The 17,587-nt window shown below is 51.9% G+C and overlaps 1 protein-coding gene across 3 annotated transcripts in view; it reads right to left on the bottom strand.

Annotated features, from left to right (window-relative positions):
• GNB4 (G protein subunit beta 4) overlaps positions 1 to 17,587 on the bottom strand; it is a 684,865-nt gene that overhangs the window by 144,330 nt on the left and 522,948 nt on the right. The gene's annotated exons all lie outside the window — the stretch shown is intronic.

Raw genomic sequence — 17,587 nt, 5'->3', positions numbered from 1 at the left:
GGGGAACAGTGTGCGAAAGAGTAGAAACAAGGAATGGAGACAAGCGACACCATAAGGAGCGGTGCAACACTGCAGCCTCCAAAGGCAGGGGCGGAATAAAGAACAGAGCAGAGCCCCGAGCAGCCACCCTGCCAGTATGTAAACCGCCTCCCCCCCGTCCCCCAGAGACAGGGAACATATGTAAAGGCAGGACACCTGTAGCAGGCCTACAACCCCCACCCGGAAATAGGGAAGAGGAGCCAGCCCCAGAACAGACAGGACAACAACAACCCTCCAAGCCACCCCGGCAAAGAGAACTATCCTCCAAGGAACAAGGGCAGGGCATAGCCAGGTGACCCTCAGACAGAGGACTGCAGAGGGGCAGGGACCCCCAGCAGCAAGAGGAAGGGAGGGAGGGCAGAGATTGAAGGTAAAACCCCCCCAAACCTGGAGCAGCCAGAGTAGCAGGGCTCAGGAGCACCATAACGAAATCCTCCAGAGAACCAAGGGGAGGAAGGAACAGCAACAGGACGGAGTAACCGCCAAGAGCAAAGGAATGCACTCACAAGAGACACAGCCCCCCCACCAGGAGGTAAGTGCCGAGACTAACCCACGGGTCCTCGCAGAACGAGGAGGAAGGGCGGGCCGTGAAGGAATCTGCTGCTAGAATCGTCTCTACCAGATACATCGTTACCGAAGATAAGTAACTCTTACATCTGATAGAGACTACTAGCCGCAGATTCCTTCACGTAGAATAGATACCCTAGCAATACCCATGGGGAAGGAGGGTCTGTGAAAGTACCCCCCCCCAGCCATAACAGGACAGGGGACCAGACCTGCGAGACCGGGCAATCACCCGGCCCCTCCCAGGCAGGAGGAGCCCCCCACAAGCAGAACACCACCGACCCCAGAGGGATGAGGGAAGAAGAAAAAGGGGGGGGGGGGGGGGGGGGCCTGCACACTCACGATAGAGGAACCAAGGGCCAGGCCAGAGAAGCCGAAGCACCCCACACCCCTTCAAGGCAATAAGCTTCCCTCCAAAGCTAAGGGGAGAGAACAGAGGGCCCAAGGAAATGAGGGAAAAGAAGGATAAGCCACACCAGATGGAAGGCAACAGACCAACCAGAGCAGCGCTAACAGACAAGCTGCCAGAACAGAAAAAACAGCCCAGGGCCCCAGGAAGACCGAGTGGGCAACACCTGACAAGGGAGTGCACAGAATTATCCCAAGCAGGGAGAAGAGGAAACGGCCGGACACACCCCCACGAGGGGCCGCGCACACACCCTCTAGAAGCAAAGCAACATACAGTAACGCCACGGAGAACAGGCACCAAAGGGCCACCAGAACTCCCCAGCAGAGCGCAAGCTGTAGAACAGCTACCACTACCCCACATAGGGTACGTTAAGTCCCAAGACATGGGAACCCTCTTTGGAAGAACTTCCGCAACAGAGGAAAAACAAAAGAGCCACAGGGAAAACACCCTGCGAACGGCTTGACAATCAGCCCAAAGAAAAACAGCAGGCCTAATCTCTGGGCCAAGTCTGCGAAACAGTTCTAGCAAAAAACACAAACAAAGCGAACAAGGGCCATCCAGCAGCCATCATTGCCAAAGTCCCCACAAGGAGGACTCAATGGCCAGAAAACACACTCCACCGCAAGAGCGACTGTCCCAAGAAGGACCAGAACCAACTCAACTCCTTAATCACTGAGGAGGAGAAGGAGGAGGAGGAGTACAAGGGGGAGGAGGACGGAGCCCCACCAGGAACCTTTGGATGGCGGAGTCAGCTGGTGCATGGAACAACAGGCTACCATCAAGCGGGAGATCAATGAGCCGCTCCAGAATAGTTTCGGGGAAGACGCCGTCCCGAAGCCAGGCATGGCGACGGAGAGCGACTGAGGAAGCCATGGCCTGGCCAAGCACCTTCGAGATGTCCAGAGCGGAGTGAAGGATAAATGCCGCTAGCTCCCGGCCATCCAACGCATGACGCCGTAAGTCCACCTGAACAGTCTCCTGAGAAGCCGTGGACCCCAAAGTCTCAACCGAGTCCCACAGACAAGAGGAGGCCCTAGCCAGGACACACAAGGTGTCCAGGACCGCAAGGCCGCGCTGGTCGAGGCAAACATGTTGCGCCCCCAAGAGTCCAGCCAGCGGACCTCCCGGGAGGGCGGAGTCAACAGCGGTGGCAGGGAGGGAAGGGCAGTCTGTAAAAGAGGACTGGCGGCAGAGGGGTGGAGGAAAGACACGCAGGGTCACGATGCGCCAGAAGGTGCTGGTGTATAAGGTGCTGAGGCACCGGATCCCCTGAGGCAGGACGTCCCCAAGCCCCCATCAGGGACGAAAGGAGCGAACCCTGAACGGGAAGCAAGATCTCCCTCCCACCAGAGCCCTGGTGGAGAACCTCCAAGAGGTGATCCGTCGGAAAATGAGCAATCGGGTCACCCATTCGCAGAATATCCACAGCCGTGGACACCACGTGAGCAAAGGCAGCACCCGCCTCTATAGGGCCCCACGGCAGAGAAGCGGCTCCTCCGTGGGTGACGGCTGCAGACTAAGGCGGCCGTCCCCCAAGCTAAGCGGAACTGGCAGGGGCCAGACCTGGAAGGTAGAAGGAGCTGAGGAATGGGGGGACCTGCCGCTCCTCCGGCGAACACTGCGGCCTCAGAAACGGCGGGGAGCCACCCTTTGACGATGCCGGTGAAAAAGACACCACTTGACGACACCAATATGCAGGCCGCCTCCGGAGAAGAGGGAGCATCCGAAGACTAATCCGCAACTCGACGCCTGTCAGGAGCTGTAGAGTCCGCCGCCTGAGGCAGAGCGGTAACGCCAGCCTGCGCCGAAGGAAACGCTGGATAGGGCTTCTCGAAGTCATACTGCGTCGGGGACCGGAGCGAGGCCGGAGTCGCAGTGGACAGGGGGCGGTGTCGGAATGGCACCGATTCGACCTCCGCCGAGGCAGCTGCCTGCGTGGAGGGACGAGAAGGACCAGGGGAGTGACACGAAGCCCTCCGCCAGCCTCGGCCCAGTATATGACATAGGTGGTCCGGCGAGCCATGCGGTGCCGCCAGGGCCGACTCGCCCTCCGACGAGGCAGCCGCCTGCGTTGAGGGACGAGAAAGTCCCGGAGGAGGCCGAGGGGTTCGCGCCCAGCCTCGACCCGGAGCGGGATGAGGAGAGTCCACCAATCCCTGTGGCGCCGCCTGGCCCAGCAGCTGCCGGCACCGTAGCGGCGTCACCTCGGCCCTAGACACCTTGTCCAGGGACCGAGAGGGGCTCGGGGATGCGACCCGAGCCCCAGTGACCTTACGCGACCCCACAGGGACTCCCGCAGGAGTTTGCGGCGAGGCAGAGACGCCGTGGTGTGAAGGAGGAACCCCAGAGGAGCCGCACCCCAACAGCACTGCATCCTCCAAACCTGGATCCGACCCAGTCGGCGCTGGGGCTGGAGCCACCAGCTGCAGGCCCCGCGCAAGGCAAGGGAACCGCTGACGCCCCATGAAGGGAAGGAGGAGGAGACGCCAGTGAGGCCTGCAAAGCCGCCGCGTATATCTCCATCTGGACTCTCGATGCTCCATCACCGGGAAACGGTGGGTAGGAGGACACGCGGGGCCGCATCACCCACGGAGAGTCCACGCCCCCCGCAGGCCAAAACCCGGCCCCCGGGGACAAACTGCGACACTTACCCACCGGTGAGCAACGCTCTCGCGACATCAGGGAAGGGCGAGGACGACCACGGCCGTATCTGAAGCCGTCTGCCGAGGCTGATCGAGGGGGAGGTCGACCTGGAGAGACGCGCCAAGAGAAGTTTCATTCGGCTCTCCCGCCGCGACTTCGGCTTCAACTGTTGGTACACCTCACAATCCGCGGTGCTGTGATCCTCCCCCAAACACCACATACAAATGCGATGAGGGTCCGTCGCCGACATAAGACGCCCACACAACGTGCAAGCTTTAAAGCCTGAAGGCATTCGCACACTGTTCCACCAAGAGAAAGACAACGATGAAGGAAAAAAAGGGCCGGAAACAGGCCCGTAGCAAGACCGGATCCACGTTGCACGCGGGAAAGGAAAGAACTGACGTAGGCGCGCTGGAGTGGGGCTTATGTGACCTCGCTGACGTCACGTACGACGCCTAGGCGGAGTCGCGTGGTGACTCCCCGCCCCCTGGCGCGCAGGGATGCTGTGGCAAAAAGTTTCCGGATCCAGTCTCACGTCTGGGGATAATTCTTCGTGAAGGAATCTGCGGCTAGTAGTCTCTATCAGGTGTTTCGATTCCTTGTCAGGAGGTGGGGCATTGCCTGTGGTTTGTGAATTGGCCCTTTTACGTGCATTAGACACCACAAGAAAGTCTAAAGGGACCTGACCCTTGATGTATTTTAGGTTGTAGGGAATTGCTTTATATTTTTTACCTATCCTAGGGTTAAGAACCCTGACGGGGTCTTTTAATACTTCTGGTGCATGTTTAAGCAAGCCCTTCAACATTGGTAGGGTGACTGTGGACCTCTGTGGCTGAGCGAAGGTTTCTAATAGGAAGTCTTCCCATAAGGGATCGGGGTGTAATTGTACCCTATGATATTGTGCAGCCCTGGTGATTAGTTGCGCAAACCCCACATTGTCATCTGGAGGAGATGGGAGAGAGGGATATAGGTCCGGGTCATTTTGTAGATCCGGATCAGTATTATAATCCTGCCAGGGATCTGGATCTTGTAGGATGGCATGTGCGTCGTCATCATCCCCTTGTGGAGTTGTCCCTATCCCTATACCCATCCCCGTCCCCCATCCCCATAATCACTATCTTCATTTAGTGGTGGGGGTGAAATTGGGGGATGTGGGGAACGTACTGGAGAAATTAGTAGATTGGAATCAGAAGGAGGAGAGGGTGTAGGAGGTGTAAGAGGTGGAGAGGTATTAGTGCCTATATTTCTTTTTTTAGGAGGAACTCGAGAATCGTGTGAATAGTCAGGTTTCCTTTTTGGTGTGGAAGTAATATAACCAGTCTCTGGAGCAATATGTATTGTTTTTTGCTTTGGATCTCGAAGGTCTGGTACAGAAGGGTGTTTGAATCAAGTGTCCTTTTTTGGAGAGGAAGATTTATGGTCCGTATGTTCCTTTGGTTTATGAGGGGTTTTATAGTGTTTAGGTTTAGGTGTAGGAGTTTTCGGTTCAGGGACGTTTTTCAGCTCCGGAGACTTTGGTTTAGGCTGTTTCGGCTCCAAAGGCTTGGTTATTGGCTGTTTCGGCTCTGAGGATTTCGGCATTGAAGGTGTTTTCGGCGCCGGTGTTGGCACATTTATGTGTTTGGGCTTCGGTGCCGAAGGAGTGGAGTTGGCTCGAGCCAGAGCCGGCTTATCTTTTGATTTAGCTGGGCCGGTGGGCAGGGTGTCTGAAATATTTGGCCGGTGTGGACCTAGGCCCAAGGGCGAAGGCGTTACCGGAGCCTCTTGTGTGTGAGTGGGTAGGACAGTGGTCTCAGTACTCATGGACCGCTGAGCTGGAGTGACTGCGTCGGAGTCATCGGACTCGGAGACTGAGATGTGTTCTTCTTTGGCTCCTTGTTCTGGAAGGGTATCGGACAAGGTTAAAAAATTTCCGGAATCGAAGTGCTTCCCAGGGACATTTTGTGGTGTCGAGCCAGACGATCTCGGATAGTTTTCTTGGACCTGAAAGATGAACAGGCTTCGCAGGTGTTTTCTTTGTGCTCCGGAGAGTGGCAAAGATTACACACCTCGTGTAGGTCCGAGTGTGGGAACTTAGCACCACACTGGGGACATTTTTTAAAGGGAGTCTATTCCATCGACGTCCAACGTGGTGGGTGCGGGTAGGCCCAACGGCCCGCGTCGAAGTCTAGGTCAAGTAGTTTGACTGTAGAGGATGCGCGTCGAAAGGAAACGCAATCAAGACAATACCGTCGAGAGGTGAGTGATTGCGCGTCGAAGGGGGTTTTGATAACGACACCAACCGGAGCGCAGCAATTCACATCCAAACCCGATGGCGGAAAAAAACAATCTGAAAATGGACTCGATGACCATGCGCACTATCACCATAAGGAGAAGTCACTTATCTTGTGACTACAAAGACTTCTTCGAACAAAAACAAAGTGCAAACATCCGAGCCCAACACCAGATGGCGATCTATGCTAAAGTATGCAATCTACAGCTCATATGCCTCAAACATACATTTACTAGGATAATCCCTCTCTCAACTTATCTGATAAACCGCCTGCATGTTTCTTCTAGTCACTTTTCTCTCTACAGTTTCTCTGTAGCAACAAAAATTGTCCTAAGGGCAGATTTCACGTGTCAGGTTTGGGAAGAAAACTGTTGAATCTCAATAGATTATCACTGTCAGTTGATTAATAAATGGGTTTGCATTTTAAGGAAATGTTGTGGACGGTGATTTTGAGTTCAAGATAGGTAATTTGCTCGCTCCTCATGGGGACCATGAAGTTGAGGAACTCATTGCTACTGCTCAAAAATGTGCTGAATTATTTCAATGACTCTCCAAACAACAAAAACATTGCCCACGCATAGGTTAGAAATGTGTTGTGGATATATGGGTAGATGTTACTCAATGCACGCTGCATTTCAAAATTATGTACATATTATGTACACACATACTTGGGGCAAATATGCTGCCCATGGATGTCCCAAAGATTTGCAGAAAAACGTTTATTCACATTAGAAATAATTCCTTGCGAGAGCCACATGTGCACAATCCAGGACAAGCTCTGTGGGAATAATCGATTCCCAACCAACTTTATTTGAGAAGGCTTTCTTATACACCCAGGGATTTCACCGGCTGGATACTGGTGCATAATTCCACTTCAGCCATGGTTATCAAGATTTCTGACGTTTGATAAAAAACTAGCCTTTCGAGAAGATTTAGCATGTCTTTTGTATTTCACATATAGGTGCACATTGTCTTAACCATTGGACTCAGAGTGATCAGAGAACTAAGATAATGGTTCCAACCGATCCCCAAAACGTTTGGTCTCCCTGGGGGCAGGATTTTTTCCTTTGAGCACTTTAGGGAGAATATAGAAATTTGGAATCAGAGGGTATTTCTCAAACAAAAATTCAGATTCTTGTCTATTGATCCAACTATTTTCTTTAGCTGTATCCACCATATATTTAATGTCCTCAATGATGTCCTGGGTAGGGTCTCTATGTAATCCCTTGAAGTTCCTTGTCTCCTTTAGTAATTTGAGACACACATTTTTGTATTTATCTTTTGGCAGGATTACATTTGCATGCCCTTTATCTGCTGGTTTAATTACCCCGGTTTCTAGTGTTGCTAATGCTCATAATTACTTGTTGCTTAGGTTGTGAAAATATATAGTATGGTCATCTTTCAGCAAATCTACACCTCGTATGACTGCCTGTTAAAGAATACAACTTCTGAGGGTATAGTTGTGCGTGAAGGATAAAAATGCAATTTATTCCTCAAACCACTGTTAAATGCCGTAATAGCTCCAATAGTTTCTTGGTAGGCAGAAATTGATTTTTAAACCTACCTTGAGGATGAAATTGTTCAACTCAACCCGTAATTTAAAACAATTAAATCCAGGTAACTTAAGTCATTACGCAAAGATGGAGCCCTGGCGAAAGCCGGCAATCCTGTTGGGCTAATTTTCACGGTTGAAACATGTAGGCAATTACCGAAAGATGAAACATCAATTTCATAAAACATCCAATATACACCTATATATATATATTTTTTTTTAACAATGGCAACTCACTAAATATTAAATAAATCTTGCGTATTTTTACAATAAGAACTGGACAACTGCTTTTATCCAGATAAAATATATCTTGAGCTCCCCACAAGGGAGCTAGTCCATCCTGATGAAACAACCTATCCACATGAGGAGAAGACACCTATGATGAAGCATGCCACTATAAACTGTGGGTGAGGTGTCTTCTCCTAATCTTTTTAAATACCTACGATGTGATACAGGACTACACAGTAGGGTGACCCACCTTTCTGAACCCAAGCACCAGTTTGTGGTTATATCATTTTTTGCCCGGCCTTTGTAAAAGTGTTTGGTTGGGCCCCTTTCACACAATCTTCCCCTGAATTTCCTTATCCAGTAAATATAGTGCAAACCTCCACTGCATCTTCTAGAGTTTTTGTCTTACATATATGAAAGACTTGTGAGTAGCGTAAAGGCAGTAAATGTACTGTGAATGACGCTCATCAGTGTAAATCTTCTTCTGTCCACAGACAGAACAGGATTTGATGAGAAATGTTTTCTCTCCGTCAGCCGTGGTGACAATTGACAAAAGGAAAAAGGGTCTCCCTGGCCCAGAAAATAGTAAATTTCCCTAAAACGAACCCATAGTAGCGTAGAAGCTGCAAATAGGGTTGGTTCAGTCCCAGGGTAAACAATAAAAATCAATAGTTTAAGGTCACTGAATGGGTAGCGCAGAGCTCTTCCTGGGGACTCCCTCACACGATGTGGGGGAGAGATGTGAAACTATGGAAGCTTCTAGGGAGAGTAAGAGAACTGGCACTTACACCTCACTGGCTGAAGTTTGGGTTACTTCAAATGAGCTCGATGTGATACTAAACCAACACGGTTGTTCAGGCCAATGGCCATTTTAAAACTTTTTACTGCTATTGAAGATTACTGGGGCTTCGGGCTTTTGTGGTGTCTAGTCAAGCACAAGGGAAGAGAAAAAGCATTTACAGAGTCTAAAAGGATGGTCTCAATGCTTTGTGTATTGAGATAAAGGCTGATGTTTTGAATCCAGGTTTAGCCTGCCTGAAGGAGACATGCTACTTGCGAAGCAGCACTTTCTTTTAATTTTCGATGGATCTGTATGTCAACAACAAATAATTGGGAATCCAGAGTGTGAGTATTTAGGATATGACTTGGGGTACCATATGGATATATAGGAAACAGGATGACCGGGCAGATCGCCTGAGGGATTCCACCACAGAAAGTGGCGGCATCACAGAAGAATGTGCCCACTTTGACTTAGGTAGTTTAGATTTTGAGGAAGGACTGAAACAAGAAGAATAAGGTCCGATTTAAACTGGCACTATGTCAGACAATCGCTCAAGTAATATTTAGTGGTCAATAGTGTTAAATGTTGATATCAAGTCCCATAGTATTAGACCATAGACGGGACACTTGGTCTCAATAGCAATTGTGATAAGTAAAATAGACACTGGAATAACATGGAGGGTGAAAGACAACCCAAACCACGTAAAGAGATTGCCAGTTCTGGACAGAAGTATGTTCATGAAGAAAACAAATCATTGAGTCACATGCTACACTCAAATGTGTGACCAAATCTAAAAAACACAATAGTGTGAAGGGGTATCAGGAGAATATACTTCAGTGCAGACAGTGCCTGGAGCAAAGAATTTGAGAGAGGTGATCCATCAAACTACGGATCCTATATACAAGTGTTTAAACTGTTAATGAAAGATTTGAATACATTATTTGTGATGCACAAGTTACTTACCTTCGGTAACGATATATCTGTAAGCGACATTAATTAGCGATAGATTCCTTACCTTAGAATTACCCCCAGGCGTCAGACTGGATCCGGCAAGTTTTCATCAGCAGTACCCCTGCGAGTCGGAAGGTGACGTCGTGCGGCTCCGCGTCCGTCGTAGGAGTCACGCCAGCTTAGACGCAGCCCTCGCACACTGACATCAGTTCTGTACACCACTTTCCGCACCAGGAACGCAGAGCCATGCAAGATACCGACCACTGGTGCACTGAAACTAGGACCCTGAAAGGGATGACCTTAACCCTAGAAATCAGTTCGCAGAACAGGGACGATGGGTGGGGCGGTAAGGAATCTATCACTAACAAATGTCTCTTACAGAAATATCGTTACTGAAAGTAAGTAACTTGTGCATCTGAAAGAGACACGTTAGTGATAGATTCCTTACCTTAGAATAGATACCCCAGCAATACCAACCCCGGTGGTGGGTCTGCGAACCAAGATCACACCAGAAAGTCATGGAGAACAGAACGGCCAAAAGAGTCGTCTCACTGGACTTGGCTGTCAAGGCAATAATGCTTAGTAAAAGTGTTCAGCGAGGCCCACGTGGCTGTCTGACAGATGTCTTGCAGGGGGGACACCGCGGCCCAATGCAGTAGTAGCTGCTGTCGCCCTGGTAGAATGGGTGGGCAACCCCACCAGAGGTTCCTTTTTAGCCAGAGAATAACAGGCTTTTATACACAAGACGACCCAGCGGGAGATAGTTCTTTTGTGTACAGCCCTGCCTTTCTTTGCGCCAACGTAGCCAAAAAAGAGCTGGTCATCCACCTGGAACTGTTGTGTGCGATTCAGGTAAAATGAGAGCGCACGTTTTGGGTCCAGACGGTGGAGCCTCTCTTCCTCTCTGGAAGGGTGAGGAGGCGGAAAGAAAGTGGGCAAGGTGATAGTTTGTCCAATGTGGAAGGGAGTAACAACCTTTGGCAAGAAGGAAGGACGAGTGCGAAGCAAAACCTTGCCCGGATGAACAGACAGAAAAGGAGGTTTACAGGAAAGAGCCTGGAGCTCACTTACGCGTCTAGCGGAGGTGATGGCCACCAGGAAAGCAGTCTTTACAGTCAGTAAACGAAGAGGACAGTTGTGAAGCGGCTCAAAAGGAGCTCACATCAAAGAAGTAAGAACCAGATTTAAGTCCCACAGCGGCATCACAAACGTAATAGGAGGTAAAGGGTAATGCCTTTGAGAAAGCTATTTACAACAGGGGACTTGAAAAGAGGGCTGATCAGGGAGCCTGAGAAAGGCTGAAATTGCAGAAAGGTAGCCCTTAATAGTGCCCAAAGTAGAGCCCTGCTGGGCCAAAGAGAGAAGGAACAAAAGGACTTCTGAAAGAGGGGCAGACAGGTGATCCACAGCCTTTGCTGTGCACCATGCCACAAATTTGTTCCACCTGAAGGCGTACACCGATTTAGTGGAGGGCCACCTGGCCGCCAGAATGACATCACAGACTTCAGGAGGCAAGTCAAAAGGAATCAACTCTCGCCGCTTAATCTCCACGCAAGGAGGTGGAGATTGGACAGGTTCGGGTGGAGGACCATCCCCTGCTGCTGCGACAGAAGATCCTCCCGAAGAGGCAGTCGGATCGGGGGATCCACGCTCATACTAGCTCAGGATACCAAACTCTTCGAGCCCAGTCTGAAGCCACAAGAATGACTTAGGCCCAGTTGCGCCTGATCCTCATCAGCACTCTGGGTAGAAGTGGTATAGGCAGAAAGGCGTACAATAGACCGCAACTACACTCGCGACGAAAAGCGTCACTGAGCGAGCGCCGCCTTGGAAATTCCAACGTGCAGAACTGATGACATTGCGCGTTCTCTTCGGTGGCGAATAGTTCGAACCAAGGCTCTCCCCACTGTTGAAAGAGACCTTGCGCCACCTCCGAGAGAAGACGCCATGCGTGATCCATCATGCACCTGTGGCTGAGTTTGTCCATTCTGGCATTCAAAGAACTTGCCAAGTGTTGAACCACCAATGAAATGCCTTGATGTTCCAGCCATGTCCAGAGACGCAGAGCCTCCTGACATAGGGTCCACGACCCCACCCAGCCTTGCTTGTTGCAGTACCACATGGCGGTGGTGTTGTCCGTGAACACCTACAACACTCTCCCCTTGAGACAGGGACGAAATGCCTTCAGTGCAAGTAGGATCGCCCGGAGCTCCAGAAGGTTGATATGGCGCCTGGACTCCGCCAGAGACCAGAGGCCTCTGATCTCCGCCTCTCCCATGTGGCCGCCCCATCCCAGGAGGGACGCATCCGTCACCACTGTGTGCTCCGGAAGGGAGAGAGATCTGCCGCTGACCCAATGTTGGTTAGTGAGCCACCACTGCAATTGTCGTGCAGTGCCCTCCGAGATCTGGACGTAGTCGGACCGGTTCCCCTGATGCTGCGCCCACTGGAATTTCAAGTCCCTCTGCAGAGCCCGCATATGCCACCTGGCATGATTGATCAGCAGGATGCAGAGGGCCATGAGGCCCAACAGCCTCAAGGTCATCCTGACAGAAACCCAGGACAAGGGCTGAAAGATCTGAATCATAGCCCGAATGTCCCGGACTCACTGCTCGGGAGGATAGACCTGAAACTGCACCTGTCCAGAACCGCTGCGATGAAGAGGAGCTTCTGAGAGGGGATCAGGTGTGACTTCGGCACGTTGATGGAGAACCCCAGCAAATGCAGGAGGTCGGCCGTAGTCTGGAGGTGGGAGAAGACTATCTGGGCGAGCGCGCCTTCAACAGCCAGTCGTCGAGATAGGGGAAGACTGGATCCCCTGATCTGCGCAGATAAGCTGCGACCACCGCCATCACTTTTGTGAACACCCGAGGGGCGCTGGTAAGGCCGAAAGGGAGCACGGTGAATTGAAAGTGCTCATAGCCGACCGTGAACCGCAGGTAACGCCGGTGGGCCGGCAGGACGGGGATATGAAAGTAAGCGTCCTGCAAGTCTAACGCTACCATCCAGTCATGCGGGTCTAGGGCAGACAAGACCTGAGCAAGTGTGAGCACCTTGAATTTCTCCTTCCGGAGGAAGCAATTGACGTTCCGATGGTCTAAGATAGGACGCAGGCCCTTGCCCTTCTTCGGAACCAGGAAGTAGCAGGAGTAACAACCACGACCAACTTCTGGCGTCGGAACACGCTTGATGGCCCCCTTGGCCAAGAGGGCTGCGACTTCCTGCTGGAGAACTGCCAAGTGATCCCCCGACATGCGGTGGTACTGAGGCAGCATGGCCGGAGGGGTAGTTTTGAAGGGGAGGGAGTAGCCCCATCAGACTATCTGCAAAACACACCTGTACGAAGTGATGGTGCGCCAGTGGGGGAGGTGATGGCGACTCCTGCCGCCCACTGGCATTTGATGGGCCTGATACACCGGACTAGGAAGGTTTGGAGGCAGTGGCGGCAGGGGAGGTGGTGGACTGACCCGCCTGCTGGCAACGAGACCCACCTTGGCGGGTCCCGAGTCCGCGGCTGCGCTGAGACTGTTGCTGTGCAGGCCTGTGGCTTTGAAACGAACGTGTTTGGGTGCCCCTTCCTTGGCCACGAAAGGAGCGAAAAGCAGAAGCCAAAGGGGTGCGCGTGGTTGAAAGGCCCAAGGACTTAGCCGTAACCGGCGAGTCCTTAAAGCACTTAAACGCACTACCTTGCTTGTCGCCAAAAAAGGCGAGTGCCATCAAAAGGCATGTCCATCAGAGTGTTCTGGACATCCCCCGAAAAGCCAGTCGTCCTCAGCCAGGCGTGACGGCGTAGCGCCACTGTCGTGGAAATCGCTCTGCCCAGCGAGTCGGTGATGTCAAGACCACAACGAATCATGAACTTGGCTACATCTCTCCCTTCAGCAATAGCTTGGGAAAGCACCGTCCGGGCCTCCTCCAGACACTGAGGCAGCACTTACGCCACCGTATCCCACACAGAGTGGGAATAACGGCCCAAGAGGCATGCGGTGTTCACAGACCGCAACCCTGAACTGGCAGAAGAGAAAATCTTCTTCCCAAACTGCTCCAGTTTCTTGGGTTCCCTATCAGGGGGTACGGAAGGGAAGGCGCTCCGGGACGCAGAGGCTTGGACAACCAAGCTCTCAGGGGTAGGGTGTTGAGAGAGGAAAATGAGGTCGCCTGGGGCCGGGCGATGGCGTCGGGCCACCTTCCTATCCACAGGAGCCCTTGTGTTGGGCCTAGACCAGGTGCGCAAAAGAACGTCTGAAAGTTCATCATTTATGGTTTAGATCTCTTTATTGAATTTTCAACATACAAAAAGGTTCAGCAATACTCCAACCGCTGTTTGCTATAGTCACTTACTTAACATGTGGCCTAACTGGCCACCTAATGCTCATCAATGGCATATCAAAATATCATGAGACATTGCATACAGAACCATAAAAGGAACCTTATTAATTCTCCCTCCACCCCCCACCCCTGTCCCTTGTCCACCAAATGAAAGATCTAAAGTGTTACTCTGGTCCCCTCAGTAGAGCCCATATGTTCCTGTTCCTGCTGTGGGGCGGAAAGGCGCAACAGTCGGAGATACCTGGGACACGTGACCTCCCTAAATTCGGAAGCTAGAAGAGACAGGAAAGGCTGCTATAGCTCAGAGTACATGGATCCTTTCCCTGCTATTGTCAAAGTCAATTTCTCCATTCCCAAGACATGCCACAGGCGGTATAGCCAGCCTGTAAAAGTCGGTATGTGGGGGGTGCGCCAGTGCGTAAGTATGTTTTGTATTGCAGAGCCTAGCGCAATCGCCATCAAGCGGCCTCTACAAGATCGTAGCGGGCAAGTCAAGGGATTTGGAAGGGCCAGGAGAACATACGCCGGGAAGCGTGGTATTTCTGTGTCGAAGTGTTTATCCACTTCGTCCAGGACCCGATTCCAGTATGGCTGAAGATGTACGCATTCCCATAGCAAGTGTACTAGGGTACCCACAGCTCCTCCAGCACGTCGCTCCTTGAATGGGATCTATTAAATGAAGGTGCTCTGGGGTATAGTACCAGTAGGTAACTAATTTTGTAAGAGTCTCCGTCAGCCCCATGTGATATGCTGAGTGACGAGCCCTATAGTACACCCCTTCACATTCTTTGTGACTCAATGCTCTCCCTAGTTCTTTTTCCCATCTCGCCCGACCAGGGTTATACATATGTACCTTCGTGGCTTGTAGCATTTTGTACAGATCTGAAATCAATTTTTTGTCTGATGTGCGGGTAATGAGCCACCGCTCGTAGGCGGAAAGGTGTCTGCTAGCATCCGGTTTAACCTGGGTATGAAGCACCCAATGCCGTATCTGGAGATAGCGGAGCCGTTCAGTTTCAGGCAGTCCGTATTCATGCTTGAGTTGCTGGAACGGTATAACCCCATCTGCATCAAACATATGGCATAGGGAGCGGCACCCCGAGGCTCTCCAGTTTGCAAAGGCTACCAAGTCTGCAATGGGTTGGAAGTCAGGGTTGTCTAACAGTGGCATGAGCGGGGAGGGGAACGTAGTGAGAGCGTGTTTATTGTTAGTATGATCCCACGCTTCAAGGGTAGCTCGAGTGATGTGAGATGCGTATAAATTGGGAGGTCTGTGTCGCTTCCGGAGGAAGGGAATGTGAAAGTGCATCATTTAAAGGCAGCAGCGGCTCCGCAGAGGAAGCCGCCGGCCGAAGCACTTCTGTCAGGAGGTTAGTCCTGATGGCCAATGTAGGGAGCTCGAGGTGGAGAGCCCCTGCTGCCCTACGCAACACCACTGAATAAGTACCACCCTCCTCCATAGCCACGGCAGAAGTAGACAGTGCGCCAGGTTTCAGAGAGAAATCCAGATCACCGGCGTCCTCCAAATCCTCTGCCCAGCACGGGTCCAACTCTCATTGGGCTGCGAGAGGGTCTTCAGACCCCTCCCAGTCCTCCCCGTCCTCCGTAACCTGCTGGGCAGGTGGTGAAGAAGGAGGATGGAGAAAGGGATACAAATTCCCCATCGGCGTCTATGGACACCAGTTCGGCACCGTCTCCATGTCGGGGTGGAAGCCGGGGGCGACATCCACCGGGGTGCCGGCCGGCAGCGGTGCCGTTGACTGAGGTCGTACGAGGTCAACCGACATCGGCTGTGATCCATGCATGGGTCCATGGGGGTCTCGCGGCGCCGAGGCCGGAGCCGTCGACGACGTCGAGGCTGGAGCCGTGGACGAAGAAGGGCGAGGACCCCCAGTCGGACCCACGCGGCCCAAAGCCTCGCCGGCGGGGCCCGACGGGCCAAAGAGGTGGGCCATGGCTGACAGAAATTCCTGCAGCTGGGCCGGAGTCGCCGATGGACCCGGGAAGGACAGGTAGGCCATCTGCAACTGCGTAGGCTCTGCCAGAGCCGCAGGGGTGGCACCACCCGCACCCTCAGCCGTGTCAACACGACAGGCTAGGGGAAGGCGAAGAGCGACATCATTTCTTCGACTTCTTGTGCTTCGTCCTACCTGACACAGAGTGCGAAGACTTCGACAACGATGGTGGCGGCTCAGCGCCTGGTCCCTCGACCTCCCACGGGACCAGGACCTTGAACGGCGCAGAGCCGACTCCCGGGCCTCAAGCAACTTTCGGGACCGCTCCTGCAAAGTTTTCGGAGCCATGGCCTGACAGTCAGGGCACCACGTGGGGTCATGGTTGCACCCCAGGCAGTAGAGACACTCGTGGTGCGGGTCCGTCACCGACATCATGCGGAAACAAGCCTTGCAAGACTTGAAACCGGGCATCCCTATACACCAGGAGTCAAAGACTCAAAAGAACAGAGACAAAAAGTCCCCAAAAAATAAACTCAGTCAAAAGGTGACTGGGGGTACCGCTCTCTCTGGATTTGCGCTGGCTGGCACGGAAAAAGAAAGAAACGACGTCAGCGTGCGAGGGCGGCGTCTAAGTAGCTGCCCCAACGTCATCCCGGTGATCACAACGCCTACGACTGAGGCGGAGCCGCACAACGCCACCCTCCGACGCGCAGGAGTACTGCTGACGAAAACTTTCCGGATCCAGTCTGACGCCTGTGGGTAATTCTAAGGTAAGGAATCCATCACTAACGGAAGGAATAACATCGATGACTTCTGGGCCAAATTGGTGTATAATACAAAAAAAGCAGACTCCAGGGCGTTTGGGGTACAAGTCAATTCCATCAATAGACCAGTACAACCCATAAGTATGACATGTATCCCCGAAAATGTTTGGGCCCAGCACATAGTCGATACATTTTCGGTAAAGCCAGTGGAGCACCAGGTCTTGATGGCCACAACGGCATTCGAAACTCAAAGAAAAACGGTACAGGAAAACAAGCCTGTTCTCAGACTTAATGATATACCCAACCGCCAGGAGAGCCAAGATCAATCAATGTGGTCAGCTGACGAGCAACGAATATTATCTATAATTAAGAAAGGCAAGCAAGAGAGTGCACCAGGACCAAATGGCATTCCACAGGCAATCTATAAAGAAGACCCCAAGTTCTGGGCATGCAAACTCAACCTCCTGTTCAGGACAATCAGTAACTCAGGACGGGTCCCGGAAAGTTGGAGAGGTGCCATCATTAATCCTATCTATAAAGGTGGAGATCGCAAAAATCCAACAAATTACCGCTTAATAGCCCTGATCGATGCAGAGGCAAAATACTATGCATCCCTGGTGCTAGCTGATTTAGCACAATGGTCGGACATGAACAACAAGATCCCGCTAAATCAGACAGGGTTTCGTCGCGGAACAGGTACTATGGCTAATGCAATGGCACTGTGTTTGATTGGCGAAAACAGTTTGGATAATCATCGGGAACTATATACCTGTTTCGTCGATTTTAAGGCGGCCTTTGACCGTGTTAATAGGAATTTACTATGGGCCAAACTGAAGCAGCAGGGCTTACCGGATTCAATCCTAATGCCGATCATCGACCTGTATAGTAACACCTGGATGCAGGTAAAAATCAACAATGGGCAAAGGCTAACTAGGAAGATCCATACCTTTGACGGACTAAAACAAGGCTGTGTGTTGGCTCCCCATCTTTTCAACTTGTTCATGGCCGACCTAACAGCAAGCTTGGACCAGCTCAACGCACATCCTCCCCGGCTGGGTACACTTCGTATAACACACCTATCCTATGCAGACGATGTGGTC

This window comes from Triturus cristatus, chromosome 11 (genome assembly GCF_964204655.1).
Source record: "Triturus cristatus chromosome 11, aTriCri1.1, whole genome shotgun sequence".
Lineage (NCBI taxonomy): Eukaryota > Metazoa > Chordata > Amphibia > Caudata > Salamandridae > Triturus > Triturus cristatus.
This window is presented reverse-complemented; position numbering and strand designations above follow the sequence as displayed.